Source organism: Narcine bancroftii, chromosome 10, assembly GCF_036971445.1.
Source record: "Narcine bancroftii isolate sNarBan1 chromosome 10, sNarBan1.hap1, whole genome shotgun sequence".
Lineage (NCBI taxonomy): Eukaryota > Metazoa > Chordata > Chondrichthyes > Torpediniformes > Narcinidae > Narcine > Narcine bancroftii.
The window spans coordinates 59305019-59329252 of NC_091478.1; the positions used below are offsets into that span (position 1 = coordinate 59305019).

The following is a 24234-nucleotide window of genomic DNA, read 5'->3' on the forward strand; positions in this document are numbered from 1 at the left end:
TGGTCCCAGAACAGATCCCCAATGGCGGCTACAAGTCATTGACCTCCAGGCAGAGTACGTTCCATCTACCACCACCCCCTAGTTTCTGTGGGCAAGCCAAGTCTGATTTAAGCAGGTCATTGTGCGGGTGGAATGCATGTTCAGGAACGGGGCTTCGACTTGTGAGTGGATGGGGTCTGTGCCCTTTTGTCCAGAAGAAGAAAAAAAGGTTATTTCACCAAAAGATGCAAAATTCTTCCAGGAGATAGACAGTGGATGCTGGAATCTGAGACTGACCATCTGCTGGAGGAACTCGGCAGGTCACTAAGCTTCAGTGGAAGAAACAGAATGGTTTAAGTTTCAGGCTGAAACCCTTTATTGATACTGGTTAAATCCTCTGTACTATATTTAAGCAGTGTTGAAGAAAGGTTTTAGCTTGAAGGCTCGTGCATTCTCTCTTTCCTATTGATGCTGTTTGGCCTGGTGAGCTCTCCCAACAGATTGCACTAAGGGTTCCTGCAGGATATGATGGGGGTGATGACTTCCCTTGCTTGGGGTATCCAAAAGTAGAAGTCACAGTCTGAAAGGAAAGGGTAACGATTCATTGCAGAGAGGAAATACTTAGAGCCAGAGGGAAGAGTCTTCGACATTCTCTGCCCAAGAGGATGGTGGACACCCCTTTGCTGAGTTTATCTAAGGCAAAAAATTGGCAGGTGGGCAAGTTGGTGCAGCTTGAGTTCAGATGAAGACACGTTTGACTCTCCGTTTCACTCCACAGATGCTGCCTGACTTACCGAGCTCCTGCTGCAACTCCATCGTTTTGCACCATCAGCTGTCTCTCCGTCACCAGCTCCAGCAACTATTGCCTCGGTGCTGCTCTGTCCTGACTTTGCATGATCTTCTTCTGACTTCCCCCAGAGACTTGAAGCTTAACTGGTCCCTGGTAACTGCCCTTACCTTGCCACGGAGAGGCACACTCTTGTGGGGGATTGATGGGACCCACCCCCCCCAACCTCGCTCCCCCATGCTCAATGATAAACACTGACAACCTCTGTCCTCTCTCAGTCCTGACACAGGGTCTTGACGCACACCCTGTCTCCATAGGCACCGCTTGACCTGCTGAGTTCTCCCAGTGCTCAGTAACTTTGTTCTTTGGTGATACACTGACTGGTCCTTGAAGGAATGCAAAAATTCTGATGACCAAAGGCAGTACCTACAGCAGCATAACTGTCTCAGCTGAAACCAGATGACAATTCCAGTGACCTTTGCGTAACCAAGGGCCTCATTAATGTGTTCATTGCAATTAGGACTCAAGGGAACAGTGCAGATCACCGTCAAGGATGAATGGTCCAGGAGGAGAGAGGAAGGAGCGCCGATTACATACGCTGACCTTGAGTTTCAGACTGGTGGTGAGCAGGGAGAGAATGAGCTACAGCTGACAGTTGTGACAGGCATGATCTGAGGGTGAATGAGGACGGATGAAGCTTGGCTGATGTGCCGTTTGCAGGAAGGAGGCTTAATATTTCAAACGACCGGGAGAAACCCTGACGACAAAGCTCCCATAAATCCCGCTGTATGAACTCCCTGACTGCTGGTGCTCCAGCACTTTTGTCGTGCATTGCTCCAGTTCTCCAGACCTCTTGTTTAACCAGTGGTTTTTGGAAATGGATTGGGACCGGACCGGGTTTAGAATCCCATGCTGTCTGTAAAATGTCTCCAGACATTTTCCCCCTGCCTGCGATGGTTTTCACCAGGGAGGCACTGGTTTCCTCTCACCCTTCAAAAAAATATTGGGGTGTAGGTTAATGGGGTGTAAGTTGGGTGGCATGGACTTGTGGGCCGAAATGGCTTGTTACCGAACTGTATGTCTAAATTTAAATTTAAAATTTAAAGTCTTTTGAAAGAGGAATGTCTCAACCAGGTGACAAAGAGCTGCTGACATTCCAAGCCCAAAAGACCTCACAATAACTAACTAGGTCCTGAGATATAATGGTGACTAAACTTGGAAACATATCATTGTTCCTTCACAGTTGCAGGGTCAAGATCCTACCCCACTGCATTGTGGGTATTCTCACACCTCAAGGACTTCAGTGGCTCATGGAGGCAGCTCCCCACACCTTCTAAAGGGCAATTAGGGAAGGGCAGTTAAATGTTGGCTCAGCCTGTGAAGACCACATCCACTGAATGAATAGGAAGAAAAGGTCTTCACATTACATATAAGTCCAACATGGACATATTTATTGCCATCCCTTCAGTGGATCAAGTCTGGGTGATTTCATGGCACAAATGGGATGATGGGTCATGGTTGAGTATGTCTCTGGGGGCGAAAACAGAAGTGGGAGGATCACAAAAACATTGTCACTTTAAGTTTTCATTTAAGTTCGAGTTTATTGTCATCCGTACCAAGATGCAGTGTTACACTTAGCGAGTAAACCAGTGGGCCATCTTGTACATAGTACAAGTACTACACGGTACAGCAGTGAGGAGTTACAGAGAGATATGTTGATGCAGAACAAAGGCAACATAATTTCACTGCTTTGAGGTTCATCCAGGAGTCTGACATACATTGCCAAGCAAATATTTCCAAAATGAGGTAGGTCGATGCCAGGGCAGGATTTAAAAGGTGTACATCCTGAGGTCTACTGTGCCAGTTTCCATTCAACTGCAAATTGCTCCTCAAATAGAAGAGTGAGCTGATGAAAACCATCTAATGTTATTTTGACAGTAATATCAGAGTTAGAGATTTAGAAATCATGAAGCTGAGATACAACTAACCTCTTTGTGCATCTTGGACTGTGGCAGGATTTTACAACTTGCATTTTGCAGAGCATTTCAAGTCAAGTCGCATTTATTTGTTGCTCATACCATAAACATTGCAGTGCACAATGAAAAACGAGATGGCCTTTCTCCAGACCATGGAGCTGGTTATTTACATAACCACGTCATTAAATTTACAAATTTCGAGGTACAGCCTGTGCCACCAATTAGCTTGAAAGAAGGGCTCAGGCCTGAAATGTCGGTCTATATTATCTTTCCCTCCTATAGTCGCTGCGAGTCCGGCTGAGTTCCGCCAGAATTTCTGTGTATTTCTGACCATCAAATGCTGTACGGCTTTGGAGGGTGGGAGGAAACCAGGCGCACCTGGAGGAAACCCATGCAGACATGGGAAGACCATAAAAGGGTCTTAGAGTCTCAGGTTTGAACCTGGGTCACATTAACCACTTTGTTAACTGTGCTACGCTAACTGTGATCTGTTCTGTCATCTGTCCTATACTTGCCTGGCTAAGAAGGATCTCCCACTGGACTCAGACTGCTTAACGTCTCATTTTAAGTATTGAGACTCTGCTGCCCTTAGAATCTGATCATTACCTCCATCTCCAAATTCTGCTTTCAATCTGCTGGATCAAGTTCTCCTGACCCCTTCCAACTCCCTGGAACATTCTTCCCTCTGGACGTTGACCTAAAGAGGGACCCTGGCCTCCAGAGAGCATTCCCTTTTCGCTTAAAAGTGCAGGGTAAAAAATGCTTTGGAGAGCCCCAGGGTGAAAAGGGAGCTTTGTGACCTTGTGACACACAAATTTGAAGTCATTAATTCTTTCCTCAACGTTGTTTCTGTGGCAAACATTGTTATGGAGAGCAAACAGGAGCTAATCTCTGCATCAGAGGGTATATTCCACCAGTGGTTTTTTTTTAGCTTTTCCACATCTCAATGTTCAATTCGAAATTTTAATTAAAATACTGGCAGACTTGTCGCTAAGGCTTTTCCCCATAATGAACACATTTTAATTATGTTCCCCGTGCTCTGTGTCATGGGCGATGGACCAATGCTTGGTGTTCTGCTGTTGGATTCATGTAAAATCTCAGTGACCAGATGTGACACTGCAAGCCTTATTTAAATGGGAAACCAGCATCCTCTGGTTAGTAACTAATTAGAGATCCTCTTTAATGCGCAGTCACGTCCCTACACCAAGCCGCACCAAATGCAGATATAATAGTACATTATCATAAATATTCCATTTTCAGCAGATAATTAAAATGGAATCGATCCCACTCCATTCAGGCTATATATTTGTCCTTGACCAAATTGAGTCTAATGCAGTTCGACACCATCAATATCAATTCTCACGGTCAAAAGACCAGTTGACCAAGCCACTCGCGGCAGAGAGTGTGGGGAATTCTGGGATAACGACCACAGTTTAAGCAGACAATTCAAAATGATCTGATGATGCGAGAGGTCCCTGATCCAATTACTCAACCATTTGCGGCGAGTTCCGACAAGAGGGTGGCAAGAGACAGGCGCAGCTCGCAAGCCACCCCCTTGTCTCTCCTGCGACCCTAGTTTGATTTGACCTCTGGCTTCTGCCTGAGTGGAGCCTGCATGTTCTCCCCGTGATTGCTTGGGTTTACTCCTTATCCCCACCCATTGGGCTCTCCCGCCCTCACCAGTGTCATGCAGACATGGGGGGGGAGGGGGGGGGCGGGGTTGGTCAGTTAATTGGCCGCTGAAAGTTGCCCAAAGTGCTGATTAGAATATGGGGAGAATATTAAGTGTATGATTAGTGTCAATGGTTGGCACAGATTGGGTGAACCAAAGTGTCTGTTTTTGTGCTGTGTGGACCATTCAGCCCATCAAGTCTGCTACACCATTTGAATCTTGGCTGGTGTTTGTTTCCTCTCAACTCTATTCTCCCCATAAACTTTGACGCCCTGACTAATCAGGAACAGGTTAGTCTCTGTTTTAAATCTAGTCAATGACTTGGCCCCCACAGCCATCTGTGACAATGAATTCCACAGATTCACCAAGTTCTGGCTGAAGAAATTTCTCCTCATCTCTGTTCTCAAGGGAAGTCCTTTTATTCTGAGGCTGTGCCCTCTGGCACTAGACTGTCCCACCAGTGAAAACATCTCCACATCTCCACTAAAGAAAAGGGCAACACTGGCAAGAATGTTGTAACCACAGCACTGCTGCTGGTGAGGACCCAGAGAGTGGAGTGTTATGTTTCTGGGTTACTTGGGAGGCTTCTTGAATAACTTAGATATGCAAGATTAAAAAAACAGAAGAGACTTTACTTACTGATGTCTTCTACCATCTCAGGAAACTGTTCACACACACTCATATACGTACGCCCTACAGTGGTGGACTACAGTTACTACACTGAGAAGCATGTATTCTTACGTGGTTACAAAATATTTCATGTTATCCTGACTATATAACACAGGGAGAGGCAACCCAATGCTGTTCTGCAGGATCCTACTGCCCAGTCCTAATGAAGGCAGCTCCACACAGGCTTTATCCGGCTGGTTAAAGGAGCCGATGGTGTTTTATTTTAAATCCTGCAACCACGGAGTCTTTTCCCAAATGGTGGCTCTTGCAGTAGGCAGTGTACTGCGAGGAGTTGGAGGTTCCGGGGGGAGCATCGGACTGATTCAGGGCACCAGAAGCAGAGAGAACACCACCAGTTGAGAAAGAGAAGCACAGGAGAGAGGAGATACACAGGCTGGCGACCAAGAGAGGGGATTAACAGCAGAAGGACCTACACAGGCTGAGGTGTGCTGATGACTTGCAGACTAAGAACTCAGACAGGCTGCTGCTGCTGGAGACTGGCTCATCAGAACCGGGATTCGAGACGTTGCTATGGGCAAGAAGGCCTCCTGACAGGCCTTGGGCGCTGAAGGCTTCCTGATTGTGTCGGAGGTTTGGATCTGGAGTTCGGATTGCCAATGGTTTGAACTGGAGTTTGTGAGGTTGCAGATGCCATAGAGGCAGATCCACGGACACTCAGTGTCTCTGAAGGGACTCTTCTTTGCTTCTCTTTCTCTTATTATTAGGGGCGCTGGGTAATGCTCATAACAACTCGTTGTTTGGCTTCAGGCAGACAAATATTGAAGTGTTATTACATGATAATGTTCAAAGGAACCTTTGAACATCTATCTATTCTATGACTTCATTGCAGATTATGTGTCAGCTCAAAGAAAACAGGTTTCAATGTTAGCTACGATACTGGGAGAATTTGCTGCCTGTACCGAGGTTTGTTTAAATGGTTCATCCAAGGACTATCATCCGCATACATGCTCATCATCAAGTCAAGTTCTCCAATCATCTAGAATGTGATATTAAGCCGAATAACACTTTTATAACATTATACAGGTGCTCCCCGATTTGCGACCTGTGCAACTTATGTCCATCTGCACATATGACCAAAACTTTAAAAAAATATAAAGAAAATATATAAAATTTATGTGGTTTAAGTTGTGTTTGACAGACCATAATGGCGATACAGGGCATGCAAGAGCCAAAATTTCCGTACTTACCTTGTTAGTCGACATCCTGGGGTCCATAGGCTGGGCATGGCCATCTTAATTCCTGTGTGCAGGTACGGGTCTTTGGTTGGCGCATGCGTGGTGGGTTTGTGTATTGGAGTTCAGTTGGTGGTTGCGCAAGAGTTAAGGGTGTGAATTCAGTATCGCCAACCGAACTCCGATATGCGAATCTACCGTGCATGCGCCAACTGAAGATTGGAGCATGCGCACAAGAGTCAAGATGGCCATGCCCAGCCTATGGACCCCAGGAACACCGATTAACAAGGTAAGCATTGGCCAGAATGTGGAAATGTTCACCAAGGTCGATCGACAAATTCAGGAAGCTTTAAGTTGTCAAATATACCATGAAAAAAAGATTTGATTAAAATGTTTGCTTTAAGACTTTGGTACTCCACACGCGCAGGCAATATTCTGACTTGAGTCCATTTTGAGAAATGACTGATCCTTCAGTCCCAACTACGGTCGTAAGTTGGGGAAGTACCTGTATGGGCTAAATTTTCAGCTTGGTGTCCAGGTGTGAAATCTGTTTTTGCTGTTTGTTGATGCTTCATGCAAACATCTTGAGAAAAAGTTGCAGAGCCAAAATGTTGACTATCTCTCTCTCTCTCCACAGATGGTGCCTGACTTTTATTTCATAATCCCAACAGCTGCAGTTTCTTTTTTTAATTTAAATTCTCTTGTTAAAAAAAATTAGACATCCAGCACAGTAAATGGCCCTTTCGACCCACGAGCCCCTGCCCCCCAATTTACACCCAATGACCTACACTTCCAGAACATTTTGAAGGGTGGGAGGAAACTGGAGCACCCAGACATGGGGAGAATGTACAAACTTCTTACAGACAGTGATGGATTTGAATCCCGGACACTGGCTCTGTAACCGTGCCGGCCTTTTAATTTCCAATTGTTCCTGTAATCAATTACCTGCCCTACACCCACATTTACCTGGAAAATTCCCCATTCCCTATTCTGCTTAAACTGGCCCCTGGAAAGTGTTGACCCAGGGAGCTGCTGAGCCTACAACCAACCCCATTTTCAGGGTCCTCAAACCCACTCTCCCTGGCACTATTGTCTATTTGACAACAACCTTGACCCCTGAGTCTCTGCTCCTTTCATAGAGCTATGCAAACAGGTCATTCAATCCAACTCATCCATGCTCACTAAGATGTTCATTCAAGCCTGTGTTGGGCACCTGTCTGAATGTTTTGTAAAAGATTACAGCCGTATCACTTCCTCTGGCAGCTCCTTGATTTTACCCACCACCCACTGTGCAGAAAACATAACCCTTAGACCCCTTACACTGATGCCCATGAAACCTTGCTGTGTGCACCTTGGCTGTCACAGATCCTATTTTACAATAATGACAATTGTATCTCCAATTCAAGTCTTCCCCGTCTCACCTTCAGCCTCTGCCCTCTTGTTTTGTCCTGTGACCATCCACCTTGCCTATGCCCTTCATAATTTGATAAATTTCCAGAAGATCATCCCTCTGCCTCCTTTGTCTACCCCAATCTCTCCTGACAAGTTAAGCCCATCAGTTCAGCCAACGCTTCTATGAAACTTTTCTTCACCCTCTCCAGCATAAATCACATCCTTCCTCGAACTGTGCACACTATTCCAAATTTATAAAACATAGAACAATACAGCACAGTACAGGACCTTCAGACCTCGATATTGTGCCAACCCATATATCCCTTCCCCCCAAAAACTAAACCCTCCCTACCCCGTAACCCTCTATTTTCCTTTCTGGTCTAAGAGTCTCTTAAATGCTGCCAATGTTTCAGCCTCCATCACCATCCCCAGCAAGGCATTCCAGGTGCCTACAACTCTCTGTATAAAAAAAAGCTACCCCTGATGTCTCACCTAAACTTCCCTCCCTTCACTTTGCACAGATGTCCTCTGGTGTTTGCTGGTCCTGGCCTGGGAAACAGGTGCTAGCTGTCCTCCCTATCTATCCCTCTCAGAATCTCTATAGTCTCTTCTCATCCTTCTATGGTCCAAAGAGAAAAGTCCCAGCTCTGCTAACCTTGCCTCATAAGATGCTTCCCATTCCAGGCAGCATCCTGGTAAATCTCCTCTGCACCCTCTCCATAGCTTCCACATCCCTCCTATAATGAGATGACCAGAAATGAACACAATACTCCACGTGGTCTCACCAGAGGTTTGTAGAATTGTAACATGACCTCTCTACTCCTGAACTCAGTCCCTCTATTAATGAATCCCACCATCCCATAGGCCTTCTTAACTGTCCTATCAACCTGTGTGGTGACCTTGAGGGATGGATGGATTTGGACACCAAGGTCCCTCTGTTCATCCAAACTCTTAAGTAACCGACCATCAACCTTGTACTCGGCCTTCTGGGTTGTCCTTCCAAAATGCATCACCTCACACTTATCCAGATTGAAGTCCATCTGCCACTTTTCTGCCAAACTCTGCACCCTGTCTATATCCCCTTGTAACAGATCCTTGGGGCACTCCATTCGTCACAGTCCATCTCTTTACTCTCCTTTGAAATGTGTCCTCCCCTGCCCTGGGATTATGACTCTGACAGGCTACCCCCATAATTTTATAAACCTTTTTGTCTTCTGTGTTCCTGTGAGAATACGAGAAGCTTATCCTATCTCCCCATATAACTGCAGCCTTCATTCCAGGGAACATCCTGATCAATCTCTTCTGGCATGGTGGGAGTGTGGAGCGAGCTGCCAGTTGAAGTAAAACACGAAAGTCTGCAGACATGGCGGTTGAAGTAATGCTGGAGTAACTCGGTAGATGATATAAGGTGGAGCGTTGGATCAGCTGAGTTTCTCCCAGCGTTGTGTTTTTACTCCCAACTGAAGTGATGAGAATGCAGGCTCATTTTTTAACATTTAGGAAGAATTTGGACAGGCACGTGAATGGGGGAGGTATGGAGGGCTATGGTCTGGGTGTAGGTATGTGGGACTAGGCATAAAAATGGTTTGGCACAGACTAGGAGGGCTGAAGGGGTCTATTATTGTACTGTAATCTACTAAGGTTGTATGGGGAGATGGAATAGAGCTTCACATCCGTTCTCCATCGTGACGACTGCAACTACAAGTGCGTTCTGACCAATCTTGGGGCAAGTGTAACATGACATTCCAATTCCTGTACCCAAGCCTTGGCTGATGAAGGCATGCACGCCATACAACCTCAACGTTCTTCACTCAAAGGTGTAGGATACATCGCCCTCACCACAACTCCCCATTCTCACCCGTCACTACAACCAAATCAGTAACGCATCTGCACCGAGCAGTTAGTCTGTACTTTTAAGACTAATTTATTTTCAGATAATATTCATGTACAGAAAGCTCACCACTGCAATAAATCATACCAGGGCCTTTTGTCAGTGTTAATGGTGTGTAAATTTGATTTCCTGCCATCTTAGCTGTTCAGGAATCGATGTGTGAGATTAATGCTCTGCTCTGCTTCCACTAGATCCACATGTCAAGACAACTTGGAGTTTGTTTTAAATCAAAGACATTACTGTCAGTGTCATGGCTTGTATCAGTGAAAAACTTTGTACTGTCGGCTTTGCGCTAGTTGGCCCCCTGCGCCTGTCTCCTGGGTGTTGGGGGTTGGGGGGGGTTGGGCAGACACTCCTGTCAGTTTTGAGTAATCTTTAATTCATTTTTAGTATCACCACCCCTGGAATGACATGATGGTGACCTGATTGCACCTTGCCCACCCCACCCTCCCCCTTGAAGAATAATCAGCGCCACTGCCCTCAGGTGGAGCAAGACTGGTGTCACTGCTTGATGTAATCTGGTCCTTGCACCTGAATTTACAAGGAGCCTTTTGTGAACGGGGTGGGGGTGGTGGTGGGGGGTTTCCCACAATATGTTACAATCTATTTAGTCTCCTTTTGAGTTGTGGCACTTTTTTCCCTTCAACCCAAGAGGGAAGGCAGTGCATTGGTTTGACATCTGACCTGAAGGATAGCTTGTTGCTTATGGGAGCACTTTCTCAGTATACTTAATCAGGATTAGAGAGTTGGACATGAATCCATAACCCGCTGCCCCAGAATGTGGGGTGTCACCCACCAAAACACAGTTGCTCATTTTCCTTGCTTTGAATAGCAGGGGAAATTAAGGGTTACAGGGAATGGCCAGATCAGCTCGAATTGAATGGCAGAGCAGGCTCGATGGGCCAGATGATCGACTCCTGCTCCTATTTCTTGCGTTCTTATTTTGATTGTAGTTTATACTTCCAGAAGTAATCAAATGCCAACCCAGTTCTTTCTTGGCAGGAATTTATCCTGTGATGACTTCCTCTCGAATACCTCCAGTCTTCAGTGGCCGTGTTGAAGATTTCACCAATGTTTTGACCTCTCTTTGAAGGTGTTTGTAGGCTTAATCATCTGCACCACAATTAGAAAGATGCTCCACAGTTTTTCTGTAGGTTCTCACTACTTTCTCTTCCTTAACAGTGTGCAAAAATTCAGTTTGATTGGCACTTTCTGGTTCATTGTTGAAATGGCCAATTTTCAAGAGCATGTGTTCAAGAATCGCTGTGGAAAAATGGGTAGAAACCAGACAGGGAGCACTGCACCATTGTCTGAATGTTCTGTAAATCATCTGTCCTCTTTATGGAATCATTAAGCACAGAAATGGACCCATCAGCCCATCAGGTCCAAATTGACCAAACAGCATTGGTCTGCAGTAATTCATTATAATCTCTCCCCATTCCTGTCTGCTCCCCCAAGATATCCTACTCACTTACACCCTGGGGAGAATTTTCAGCAGCCAATTGGGCTACGTCTCTGGGATGTGGGAGGAAACCAGGTAGGAAACCCACGCGGTCATAGGGAGAACGTGCAAACTCCACAGAGAGGACTGGGTCACTGGAACTGAAACCACCAGCAGTACTGTTGTGGCATCCTGTATGTCCAATTTTGTACTTGCATCCCCAAAATGAAAATATAATTTTACATTCACCCTTACGAACCCTCTCATAAAAACCCTGTCCGCCTCTCTTTCTGAGAATACAAACATTGAATGCCCTCCTTTTTCATTCCATTCGTTGGGACATTCACTTCAGATTTCCTTTCAGGAAATTGATTCATAATATTGAGGCCAGAAGTGATAAGAAATCGATCAGCTGGAGGAACTTAGTGGGTCAAGTATCAGTGGAAGAAAATGAATGGTTAACATTTGGGTCTGATCCCTCCATTGGGCCTGAGAGTGGCAGAGAGGCGAGAGCCAGTGCAATGAGGATGGGGTAGGAGGGGTTTAGGTGGGGATCAGAAGGGGAAATGGTGAACCAGGAAACCACAGATCACAATAGAACAGAAACAGATCTTTCGGCCCATCTCGTCTGCGTTGAACTATTATTCTGCACCCAGAGCACAGACCTCCTTATCCCTCCAATCCATGTACCTATCCAAATTTTTCTTACACCAGTGTTGAAATCCAGCCCACATTCATCACTTCAGCTGGCAGCTCGTTCCACACTCCCCGATGTTCCCTTTAAACATTTCACCTTTCACCCTTAACCATATCCTTGCTTCACCCAACCTCAGTGGGGAAAGGCTTCTTGCATTTTAGTTAGACCCTCATAATTTTGTAAATCTTCATCAAATTTCCTCAGAGAAGGGTGAAGGATAATGGACAGATGGGGAGGGTGAGAGGTGGAGTTGGCACACAGAAGCAGCTGATTAGCAGGTGCCGCACAACAGGAGAGAGTGGCACCTGCCAACAGCATGTCCTGAATCTTCAAACAGAAAGACAAAAGGAACTCACCAAACATCTCCACCTGCAGGTTCTCCCTTCCGACACATATCATCCTCACCCATTGTAGCGCATCGAATGAATCAAAGACTTTTATTAACAAAAGACTGGAGCATAGTACATTGAGGTCAACCAATCAGACTGACCTGGGTCTGGTTAGGTGCAGCCCTTTATGACCTGGCCAGTGGGTGTGGCTACAGCTCTCAGCCAATCACTATCACTATATGCAAATATATATAAATATATACAGTGGTGATAGGATCCCATACTATCACAACCAGAATATACTGCGGTTCCACAGTCTCACAGAACTTCCCATTCTGCACATGTCATCTGCAGGAGGACCACAATTAGGTGACTTTATTTTGCTGCTATCCAATTGCCCACAAGTTTTGGCTCTCACCGTGGACCCCAGCAACCACTTCTCTTTAAAAGTAATTTTCCTTATTTCATTTGGATTCTTTTACCACCCCCCCCCCCACCCCACTCCTTCCATCCTTCCCTCTCCTCACCTGAGCTTCTCCCCTCTTCAATTCCCTGCCCTGCTAAACCCTTTTACGATTCACTTCAATGCTCCAGATTTCCCTCTTTCCGTCTGAATCTTGGTTTTCCCCCATGGCTCAAGTTAGCCTCTCATAAAATGGGGACAAGATGCCATTCTTCATTACCTCATGAGCTGTCCAGCTGTCTTTCCGATCTCTTGACCCAGTTCCCACACAAAGCTAGTTTGTTTGACCTGATGTTTAAAAAATTTATTACTAAGACTTGCCATATTGATCTTACTATTACTACACCATGGTCTCTCCCTTCAAGAAGCCCAACTTGTACTACTTGTCCCTATTTTCATTTAAAATCAGTTACCACTACTACATCTCACTGAGATATCTTCACAGTAACCTCTATCCTCACCGGCACTCCATCTCACTGAGATATTTTCACAGTAAACCTCTATGCTCACCACCACTCCATCTCACTGAGATATCTTCACAGTAAACCTCTATCCTCACCGTCACTCCATCTCACTGAGATATCTTCACAGTAACCTCTATCCTCACAGCCACTCCATCTCACTGAGATATATTCACAGTAACCTCTATCCCGCCACTTCATCTAAAAGTGATATCTTCACAGTAACTTCTATCCTTACTGCCACTCCATCTCACTGAGGTATCTTCACAGTAAACCTCTATCCTCACCGTCACTCCATCTCATTGAGATATCTTCACAGTAACCTCTATCCTCACAGCCACTCCATCTCACTGAGATATATTTACAGTAACCTCTATCCTCACCGCCACTCCATCTAAAAGTGATATCTTCACAGTAACTTCTATCCTCACTGCCACTCCATCTCACTGAGGTATCTTCACAGTAACCTCTATCCTCACCACCACTCCATCACACTGAGATAGAAACACAATAATCTTTATCCTCACAGCCACTGCATCTTATTGAGATATCTTGACAGTATCCTCTATCCTCACCACCACTCCATTTCACTGAGATATCTTTACATTAACATCCATCCTCACCGCAAATCCATCTCACTGATGTATCTTCTCTGTACCCTGTATCCTCAGAGCCACTCCAGACCACTGAGATGTCTTCACAGTAACCTTTGTCCTCACTGCCACTCCTACTTACTGAGATATATTTACAGTAAACTCTATGCTCGCCGCCACTCCATTTCACGGTGGTACCTTCAAAGTATCCTCTATCCTCACCACCTCTCCATCTCACTGGGATATCTTCACAGTAACATCTATCCTCACTGCCACTGCCTCTCACTGAGATGTCTTAACAGCAACCTGTATTCCTCATTGCCTCTTCACCTCTCGGAGGTATCCATAGAAACCTCTATACTCACCATCACTCCATCTCACTGTGATTATATACAGAATAAACTTTAACCTCACCACCACTTCATCTCACTGAGATATCTCCACTGTAACCTCTCAAAACACCACCATTGCATTTAATTTATATATCTTCATTGTAACCTCAATCATTACGATCATCCCATCTCACTGAGATATCTTCACAGTAACCTTTATCCTCACCGCAAATTCCTTTCACTGAGTTATCTTCAAAGTAACCTCTATCCTCACCACCACTCCATCTCACTGAAATATCTTCACAGAAAATTCTATCCTCACTGCCATTCCATCTCACAGAGGTATTTTCACAGTAACTGCTATCCTACCGCAACTCGATCTCATTAAGATATATTCACAGGAACTTCTATTCTCATCACCACTCCATCTCACCGGGGAATATTCACAGTAATCTCAATCCTCACTGCCACTACATGTCACTGAGTTATCTTCACATTAACCTCCTGACCGCCCATACATTTCACTCTGTTATCTTCACATCAAACTCTATCTTCACTACCATCCATCTCACTGATGTATCTTCACAGTAACCTCTATCCTCAACGCTACATCATGTCACTGAAGTATCTTAATAGTATCCTCACCGGCACTCCATCTGAATGAGATACCTTCACAGTAACCTCTGTCATAACCACTACTCCATCTTACTGATATATCTTCACAATATCCCTTATCCACACCATCATACCCTCTCACAGAGGTATCTTTACAGTAACCTCTATCCTCACCACAACTCGATCTCATTGAGATATATTCACAATAACCTCGATTCTCACCACTACTCCATCTCACTCAGATATCTTCACAGTAACCTCTCTCCTCACCACCATTACATCTCACTGAGATTTTTTCACAGGAAACTCTATCTTCACCGCAACTTCCTCTCACTGAGATATCTTCACAGTAACCTATATCCTCACTGCAACTCCATATCATGGAGGTATCTTCACAGTAACCCCTATCTCAACCGCAAATCCATCTCACTGAGATATATTAACTGAAACCTCTATCCTTAACGCAACTCCATCTCAGACAGTTTTCTTCACAGTAATCTCTAACAACACCTCCAGTTGTTCCCTCTGAGATATATTCACACTAAACTCTATCCTCACCACCATTCTATTTCACTTAAACATCTTCATAGTAACCTCGGTCCTCACCACCACTCCATCTCACTGAGTTATCTTCACTGTAAACTCTATCATAGCCACGACTCCATCTCACTGATGTATATTCACAGTAACCTCTATCTTCAACGCCACTTCATTTCCCTGAGTTAACTTCACAGTATTCTCATCACCACTCCATCTCAATGAAGTATCTTAACAGTAACTTCTATCCTCACCGACACTCCATCTCACTGAGGTATCTTCACAGTAACCTCTATCATAATGGCTACTCCATCTCACCGGGATATCTTCACAGTTACCGCTATTGACACTGCTACTCCATCTCACTGAAGTATCTTAATAGTAAATTCTATCCTCACCGACACTCCATCTCACTGAGGTATCTTCATAGTCTTTCTTCTTTGGCTTGGCTTCGCGGATGAAGATTTATGTCCACGTCAGCTGCAGGCTCGTTTGTGGCTGACATGTCCGATGTGGGACAGGCAGACACGGTTGCAGCGGTTGCAAGGGAAAATTGGTTGGTTGGGGTTGGGTGTTGGGTTTTTCCTCCTTTGTCTTTTGTCAGTGAGGTGGGCTCTGCGGTCTTCTTCAAAGAAGGTTGCTGCCCGCCGAACTGTGAGGCGCCAAGATGCATGGTTTGAGGCGATATCAGCCCACTGGTGGTGGTCAATGTGGCAGGCACTAAGAGATTTCTTTAGGCAGTCCTTGTATCTCTTCTTTGGCGCACCTCTGTCTCGGTGGCCACTGGAGAGCTCGCCATATAACACGATCTTGGGAAGGCGATGGTCCTCAATTCTGGAGATTTGACCTACCCAGCGCAGTTGGATCTTCAGCAGCGTGTATTCGATGCTGTTGGCCTCTGCCATCTTGAGTACTTTGATGTTGGAGATGAAGTCGCTCCAATGAATGTTGAGGATGGAGCGTAGACAATGCTGGTGAAAGCGTTCTAGGAGCCGTAGGTGATGCCAGTAGAGGACCCACGATTTAGAGCTGAACAGGAGTGTGGGTATGACAACGGCTCTGTATATGCTAATCTTTGTGAGGTTTTTCAGTTGGTTGTTTTTCCAGACTCTTTTGTGTAGTCTTCCAAAGGCGCTATTTACATTGGCGAGTCTGTTGTCTATCCTAGCATCCGATGAAATGGTGCAGCCAAGATAGGTAAACTGGTTGACTGTTTTGAGTTTTGTGTGCCTGATGGAGATGTTGGGGGGCTGGTAGTCATGGTGGGGAGCTGGCTGATGGAGGACCTCAGTTTTCTTCAGGCTGACTTCCAGACCAAACATTTTGGCAGTTTCCACAAAACAGGACGTCAAGCGCTGAAGAGATGGCTCTGAATGGGCAACTAAGCGGCATCGTCTGCAAAGAGTAGTTCACGGACAAGTTGCTCTTGTGTCTTGGTGTGAGCTTGCAGGCGCCTCAGATTGAAGAGACTGCCATCCGTGCGGTACCGGAGGTAAACAGCGTCTTCATTGTTGAGGTCTTTCATGGCATGTTTCAGCATCATGCTGAAGAAGATTGAAAAGAGGGTTGGTGCGAGAATGCAGCCTTGCTTCATGCCATTGTTAATGGAGAAGGGTTCAGAGAGCTCATTGCTGTATCTGACCCGACCTTGTTGGTTTTCGTGCAGTTGGATAACCATGTTGAGGAACTTTTGGGGTGCATCCGAGGTGCTCTAGTATTTGCCAAAGCCCTTTCCTACTCACGGTGTCAAAGGCTTTGGTGAGGTCAACAAAGGTGATGTAGAGTCCTTTGTTTTGTTCTCTGCATTTTTCTTGGAGCTGTCTGAGGGCAAAGACCATGTCAGTAGTTCCTCTGTTTGCGCGAAAGCCGCACTGTGATTCTGGGAGAACATTTTCGGTGACACTAGGTATTATTCTATTTAGGAGAATCCTAGCGAAGATTTTGCCTGCAATGGAGAGCAGCGTGATTCCCCTGTAGTTTGAGCAGTCTGATTTCTCGCCTTTGTTTTTGTACAGGGTGATGATGATGGCATCACGAAGGTCCTGAGGCAGCTTTCCTTGGTCCCTACAGAGCTCGAAAAACTCATGCAGTTTGGCATGGAGAGTTTTGCCGCCAGCATTCCACACCTCTTGGGGGGGGATTCCATCCATACCTGCTGCTTTGCCATGTTTCAGTTGTTTAATTGCCTTATATGTCTCTTTCCGGGTGAGGACCTCATCTAGCTCTAGCCTTAAGGACTGTTGATGGAGCTGGAGCAGGGCGGATTCTTGGACTGAGCGGTTGGCACTGAAAGGAGATTGGAAGTGTTCTGACCATCGGTTGAGGATGGAGATCTTGTCGCTGAGGAGGAGTTTGCCGTCTGAGCTGCGCAGAGGGCTTTAGACTTGGGGTGAGGGGCCGTACACAGCCTTTAGAGCCTTGTAAAAACCCCTGAAGTCGCCAATGTCTGCACTGAGCTGGGTTCGTTTGACGAGGCTAGTCCACCACTCATTTTGGATCTCCCAGAATTTGCGTTGAAGATGGCTGCATGCGCGACGGAAGGCTCGTTTCTTCTCTGGCCAGGACGGCTTTGCAAGGTGAGCCTGGTGGGTAGCTCACTTCTTTGCCAGCAGCTCCTGGATTTCCTGGTTGTTTTCGTCGAACCAGTCCTTTTTTTCCTGGAGGAGAAGCTCAGTACTTCAGTGGATTGCAGTATGGCAGTCTTCAGCTGATCCCAGAGGGTTTCAGGGGACGAGTCCGTGAGGCAGATTGCATCATCAAGCTTTGCTTTGAGGTTTGCCTGGAAGTTTCCTCTCACTTCGTCTGACTGCAACTTTCCAACATTGAACCTCTTTCTGGGGGCTTTACTGTTCCTGGACTTTGGCTTGAAGTGAAGGTGGAGCTTGCAGCGAACCAGCCGGTGGTCAGTGTGGCATTCCGCGCTGGGCATGATCCTGGTGTGGAGCACATCTCGTTTGTCTCTTTCTCGCACCAGGACGTAGTCCAGGAGGTGCCAGTGTTTGGATCGGGGATGCATCCAGGTAGTCTTCAGGCTGTCCCTCTGCTGAAAAAGGGTGTTTGTAATAACAAGCCGCTGTTCTGCACAGAGCTCCAACTGGAGGCGCCCGTTGTCGTTGCACTTGCCGACACCATGCTTGCCCAGGATTCCTGGCCAGGTTTCTGATATCTTCACAGTAACCTCTATCATAATGGCTACTCCATCTCACCGGGATATCTTCACAGTTACCGCTATTGACACTGCTACTCCATCTCACTGAGGTATCTTAACAGTAACATCTATCCTCACCGGCACTCCAGCTCACTGATGTATCTTCACAGTAACCTCTATCCTCACCGCCCATCCATTTCACTGAGTTATCTTCACATCAAACTCTATCTTCACTTCCAGTCCATCTCATTGATGTATTTTCACATTAACCACTATTCTCAACACCACATCATGTCACTGAAGTATCTTCACAGTTTCCTCACCGGCACTCCTTCTCAATGAGATATCTTCACAGTAACCTATATCATAACTGTTAGTCCATCTTACTGGGATATCTTCACAGTAACCTCTCTCCTCACCACCACTTCATCTCACTGAGGTATCGTCACAATAACCTCTATCCTCACCGCTACACCATCTCACTGAGGTATCTTTACAGTAACGTTTCTCCTCACCGCCCATCCATCTCACTGATGTATCTTCACATTAACCACTATTCTCAACGCCACCTCATGTCACTGAAGTATCTTCACAGTTTCCTCACTGGCACTCCTTCTCAATGAGATATCTTCACAGTAACCTCTATCCTCACCGCCCATCCATTTCACTGAGTTATGTTCACATCAAACTCTATCTTCACTTCCAGTCCATCTCATTGATGTATTTTCACATTAACCACTATTCTCAACACCACATCATGTCACTGAAGTATCTTCACAGTTTCCTCACCGGCACTCCTTCTCAATGAGATATCTTCACAGTAACCTATATCATAACTGTTAGTCCATCTTACTGGGATATCTTCACAGTATCCAGTATCCTCACTGCTACTCCATCTCACTGAGGTATATTCACAGTAACCTCTATCCGCACCTCCATTTCATCTCACTGGGATATATATATACTCAGTAACTCACCGCCACTCCATCTCACTGAGGAATCTTCACTGTAACCTCTAACCTAACCACCAGTTTATCTTACTATGGTAAATTCAGAGTATCGTCTATCCTCACCGACACTCCATCTCACTGAGATATTTTCACAGTAACCTTTATCCTCACTGCCACTCCATCTCACTGATGTATCTTCACAGTAACCTCTCTCCTCACCACCCATCCATTTCACTGAGTTATCTTCACTTCTATCCATCTCACTGATGTATTTTCAAATTGATCTCTATTCTCAATGCCACATCATGTCATTGAAGTATCTTCACAGTATCCTCACCGGCACTCCATCTCGATGAGATATCTTCACAGTAACCTTTATCCTCACTGCTACTCCATCTCACTGAGGTATATTCACAGTAACCTCTATCCTCACCACCACTCCATCTCACTGAGATATCTTCACAGTAACTTCTATCCTCTCCGCCATTCTATTTCACTGAGTTATCTTCACATTAAACTCTATCTGCACCACCACTCTATCTCACTGAGGTATCTTCACTGTAACCTCTTTCCTCATCACCACAACATCTCACAGAGGTATCTTCTCAGTATCCTCTATCCTTACCGCCACTTCATCTCACTCTGGTAACTTCACAGTAACCTCTATCTTCACCACCTCTCCATCAAACTGAGATATCTTCACATAAACTCTACACTCCCCACCACTCCATTTCACTGAGTTGTCTTTACAGTAATCTCTATCAACACCATCACTGAATCTCACTGAGATATCCTTAATGTATGCAGTGTCTCTGCCCATTTGTCGTTGAGATATCCTATCCTTATTCTGCTCTGGCCAAATTACTTCTCAAGTTTCAGTCCATCAGGCTCCCTGTCCTTTGAGTACATTGGCACTGCATTCCACATGGACTCTCCTTCCATATAATTTCTCCAGCCTGCAGCTAGCTGTCCCTTAGCCCCGTTGTTCGCAACCTTTTTCTTTCCTTTCACATACGTCTTTTAGTAATCCCTATGCCCTCCGTGCTCTGTGATTTGTAAGGGAATGCTTAAGGTGGCATGTGGGTGGGAAGGGAAGGTTGAGAATCACTTCTCTAGATCCAAATGTTTCCAAAATATTTTGCTTGAGAAAAATTGTCATTGGCCCATTTCCTTTGGAGTTATAAAACTGTGCACATAACGAGCCAATTAGGGATGATTAAAACAGTGGTTTTCAATCTTTTTCTTCTCACTCATACACCACCTTAAGCAACCTCTTACTAATCACAGAGCACCGATGGCATAGGGAACACTTAAAGTGGTTTGTGAGTGGAAATTAAAAAGTTGAGAAGCAATGTTTTAGCTTTTGCCACTTCCGAATGGTTTCATATTTTCTCAAACATAGGTTAGGCCATATTTGGTCATTTCCTTATAATCCTTTCTGCACATCACTTTTCAAATCCTGTCATAAAAAGAGACGACCCCTGGAATGAAACCCTCTGAGTTCACATGAAACTGCACATCGCTGCATCACCATCTTCACCATTGCTGTTGCTAACATCCAGGTATCCATTTAACCATCACTCTTTCTCAGCCTGTCCACACTGTTCCCTGACGATTAAAGATGTACTGGATATTTTAGGCAGCTGACTCAATCATTGTTTGCCAATCAGGCCCAGTTCCTCGTTGATAGTTCCCAGAATGCAAAAATAACCAATCAATTTTTGGAAGTTAAATCTCTCGGAGAGACTGGACACAAGACTGGGAGATCGTTTTGTTGAGCACCTCGGCACTGTCCGCCGCAATAACACGAATCTTCCAGTGGCCACCCATTTCAATTCTCCACCCCATTCCCTTGCCAACAAGTCTGTCATGGTCTCATCCACTGCCAGACTGAAACCATCCCTAAATCGGAGGAACAGCACCTTACCTTCTGACTGGGCACCCTCCAACCAGGTGCAATTAATATCGACTTCTCTGGCTTTCATTTAATCCCCCCATCCCCTTCTACCCTGTCGTCTCTCCATTCCCTGTCTCCTTTCGTACAGACATGATAACTTCTACCTAGTTCCAATTAACATCTTTTGTTGGTCTGGATTCCTCCCCATTGTTTGAATTCTGAGACTTTCCAATATATCCTTTTCTGATTTTTCCTTGAAAAAGGGGCTGAGGCCTGAAATGTCGGCGATGTACCTTTTTCTCCTATAGATGTTGAAAAGACCGGCTGAGTTCCTCCAGCATCTCGGTGTTGTTACCTTGAATCTCTTCACTGTCCAACACATTAGAGAAGGCAAAGGCTCAGTCCTCCCTGATCACTTATTGCTGTAACCCCACATCCTGCGCTCTTGGCAAACTATCACCCCATCTCCAATCTGCTCCGCTTTTCCTAACACTTGCCTTCACAACATCAGGTTCCAGTTTATTTTCAAATGCCACAAAAATGTCGTGATAGAGTGGAATACACAAGGGGGCTGGAGAAAATCAACAGGTCATGCAGCATCCATGGGGACCAATGTTTCGGGGCCCTGGCCCAAAACGTTGGTTAACTTTTACTTCCTGTGGAAGTTTCTCCAGCACTTTTGTCAGCACCTGCAGATTTTCTTGTATAATGTACAGACGTAGCTTGTGGACAGACCAGTCAATATCTCATGCATGGTACAAGACACAGTGCAAAAATACTGAGTTACAGAAAGAGATCGGTGGGTACCGAGCAAAGGCAACATAATTTTACTACTTTTGAGATAATTCAAGGGTCTGACAGCATCCACCCCAATTCTCAGCCCATGTGCTTTCACACCACTGGTGTAAAGTCTGTGTCTTGAGTTTAACACAAGAAGACTGCAGTGAACACAGCTCAGGCCATCACACAAACCAACCTCTCCTCTATCGATTCCGTCCACACCTCCTGCAGCTTCGAGAAAGCTGCCTACATAATTAAAGGAGCCGTCCCACCCCAATCACACTCTCTTTTCCCCACTTCTGTCAGGCAGAAGTGTAAACACAAATTCTTTTTCTTTTTCTTTCTTGCTGTTAACGGACATTTAAATGGACTGCCCGCTGACAGAGAACGATGCTGCTGCACCAATGTTTTGACGACATTTTTCCGTACCTTGCACTATTTGACCAGTGATTCAAAAATCCCTATCCTTTTCTTTTATTTATTAGATGTTACTGCATAACCCACTATAGGAGTTGACTTGCCTGGATAGCATGCAAAACAATGCTCTTTCCTGTATCTTGACTCGTGTGATAAGAAACAAGTCAATTCACTTCTCTGTGTCACCATTGCACCTGCAATCTCATCGAGCAGTAGCCTCTTTTCCACAGGAATTTCACGCTGGGGACTAGCCACCTCAACCTCGACTCATATCCTCAGCATCTGCTGGTAAAACGAGTGGAAGAGGGACAGCAGAAAGTCGCCTATTTCCAGTGGAAGGTCGAACACTTCCAATCCCCAGGGGTGAGTTATGTCCCAGTTAAGGGTGGCCCAGTGGAAACAGCACAAAGGGCTTCCTATCCCGGGCCATAGCACAGACAATTAACTGGGATGCTAGTGGGGAAATGCAAACTTGTGTTCCCCTGGAGAAAATAACTTACAATCTGAGAAACAAATAAAGTACTTTTTGTAAGATATGGCAACCATACATGTGCTACATAGGTACATGGAGGTAATTGATTTCCCCGTTCCCTGCTGCCTCTCCCTCTCCCACACACTGGTCCCAGTCAAGAAAAGTCAAGAATGAGCACCAACCCGGAAACCGTCCATTGATCTGCAACAATGCCTACCCTTTTGTTTTTCTTTTTCTTTCTATTATTATTTGTTTATTTATTTATTTTTCTAATGTTAATGTTTGTTATTGAATGAACCATCTTGTTTTATAGGTGGGGGGAGGGGGGGTTGGTAGAGACATGGGCTTATATAGTCATAAAGAAAAGGAATACATGTATATGTGATTGGGAACTGCCATCGTTGGCAGGACATGGCATATGACTGTACAAGCTTGTGTGAAAATATAAATAAAATATTTTTTAAAACTGGGATGTCTTTGGAAAAGGGGCGAGTGAAACTCCTTAAATCTGGAATGCTTGGGACTTTGGTTGTACTACATTGAATTTTTCTATGTTATGCAGTAGAACAATAAATATTCCAATAACTTGAGGAGTTTGAGGAGATTCAGTACTGAAGCCTCAAGAAAACCTCAACAGGTGCATCATGGAAAGCATTCTGGCTGGTTGCCTCACTGTCTGGTACGGGGATGCCAACACTCAGGGCAAGAATAAACTCCAGAGGGATGTTAACTCAGCCTGCGACATCATGGGCACCAAATTTCACTCTATCGAAGACGTCTCTATGAGGCGGGAGCTTCACAGTCCAAACACTCACATAAACCACCTTACAAAAATAAATTAAAATAATGCACAAAAAGTCAAAGTGAGGCAGAGTTTTTGATTCATTGATCATTCAGCAATCTGATGGCAGCAGGGAAGAAGCTGCCCTTGTACTGCTGGGTGTTCATCTTCTGGCTCCTGTACCTTTTCCCTAATGGTAGCAGAGTGAAGAGGGCATGGCCTGGGTAGTGGGGGTCCTTGAGGATAGAGGCTGCTTTCTTCAGACACCGCCCCTTGTATGTGTCCTGAATGGTGGGAAGTCTAGTGACTGATGTCGCAGGCCGAGTTAACAACCCTCTGGAGTTTCTTCTTGTCCTGAGTGTTGGGCGCCCCTGTACCCAGACAGTGATGCAACCAGCAGAATTCTCTCCACGGTCCAACTGTAGAAGTTTTCGGGAGTCTTTGGTGATATACTGAATCTCCTCATACACCTCACAAAGTATAGCCGCTGGTGGGCCTTCTTCGTGATTGCACCACAGATTCCAGGACAGATCCTCGGAGATGTAGACACTCAGAAATTTGAAGTTCTTGACCCTCTCCCCTGCTGAGCCCTCGATGAGGACTGGATTGTGGATTCTTTGACCCGCCCGCATCTTATTCCACTGTTTCCACCACTTCTTTACCTTCTCCTGTACTTCTCTCCCTCTCTCTTTCTCTGTCTCTCTAACATCCTTCCCTAGCCCCTTTCCAAATGTTCTCCCTCTGCAGTCACACCTCTGTCAA

General features: G+C 45.4%; 1 protein-coding gene and 2 long non-coding RNA genes across 6 annotated transcripts in view; 1 reads left to right on the forward strand and 2 right to left on the reverse strand.

The window, feature by feature from the left end:
* Positions 1–24234, reverse strand: part of LOC138744601 (RNA-binding Raly-like protein) — an 838833-nt gene that overhangs the window by 254246 nt on the left and 560353 nt on the right. The gene's annotated exons all lie outside the window — the stretch shown is intronic.
* Positions 332–12186, reverse strand: LOC138744604 (uncharacterized). Its single transcript, XR_011345648.1, has 2 exons — positions 12054–12186; positions 332–1756 (listed from the first exon to the last, which is right to left on the reverse strand). It is a non-coding gene; the product is annotated as an uncharacterized lncRNA (long non-coding RNA).
* LOC138744605 (uncharacterized) overlaps positions 12291–24234 on the forward strand; it is a 101790-nt gene continuing 89846 nt past the window's right edge. The window contains exons 1-3 of one of the 2 annotated variants that reach the window (XR_011345650.1): positions 12291–12395; positions 22450–22582; positions 23254–23507. This is a non-coding gene — a long non-coding RNA (uncharacterized lncRNA). Of the gene's footprint in view, positions 12396–22449; positions 22583–23253; positions 23508–24234 lie in introns of those variants that run through there. The other variant, XR_011345649.1, reaches the window with a different exon arrangement.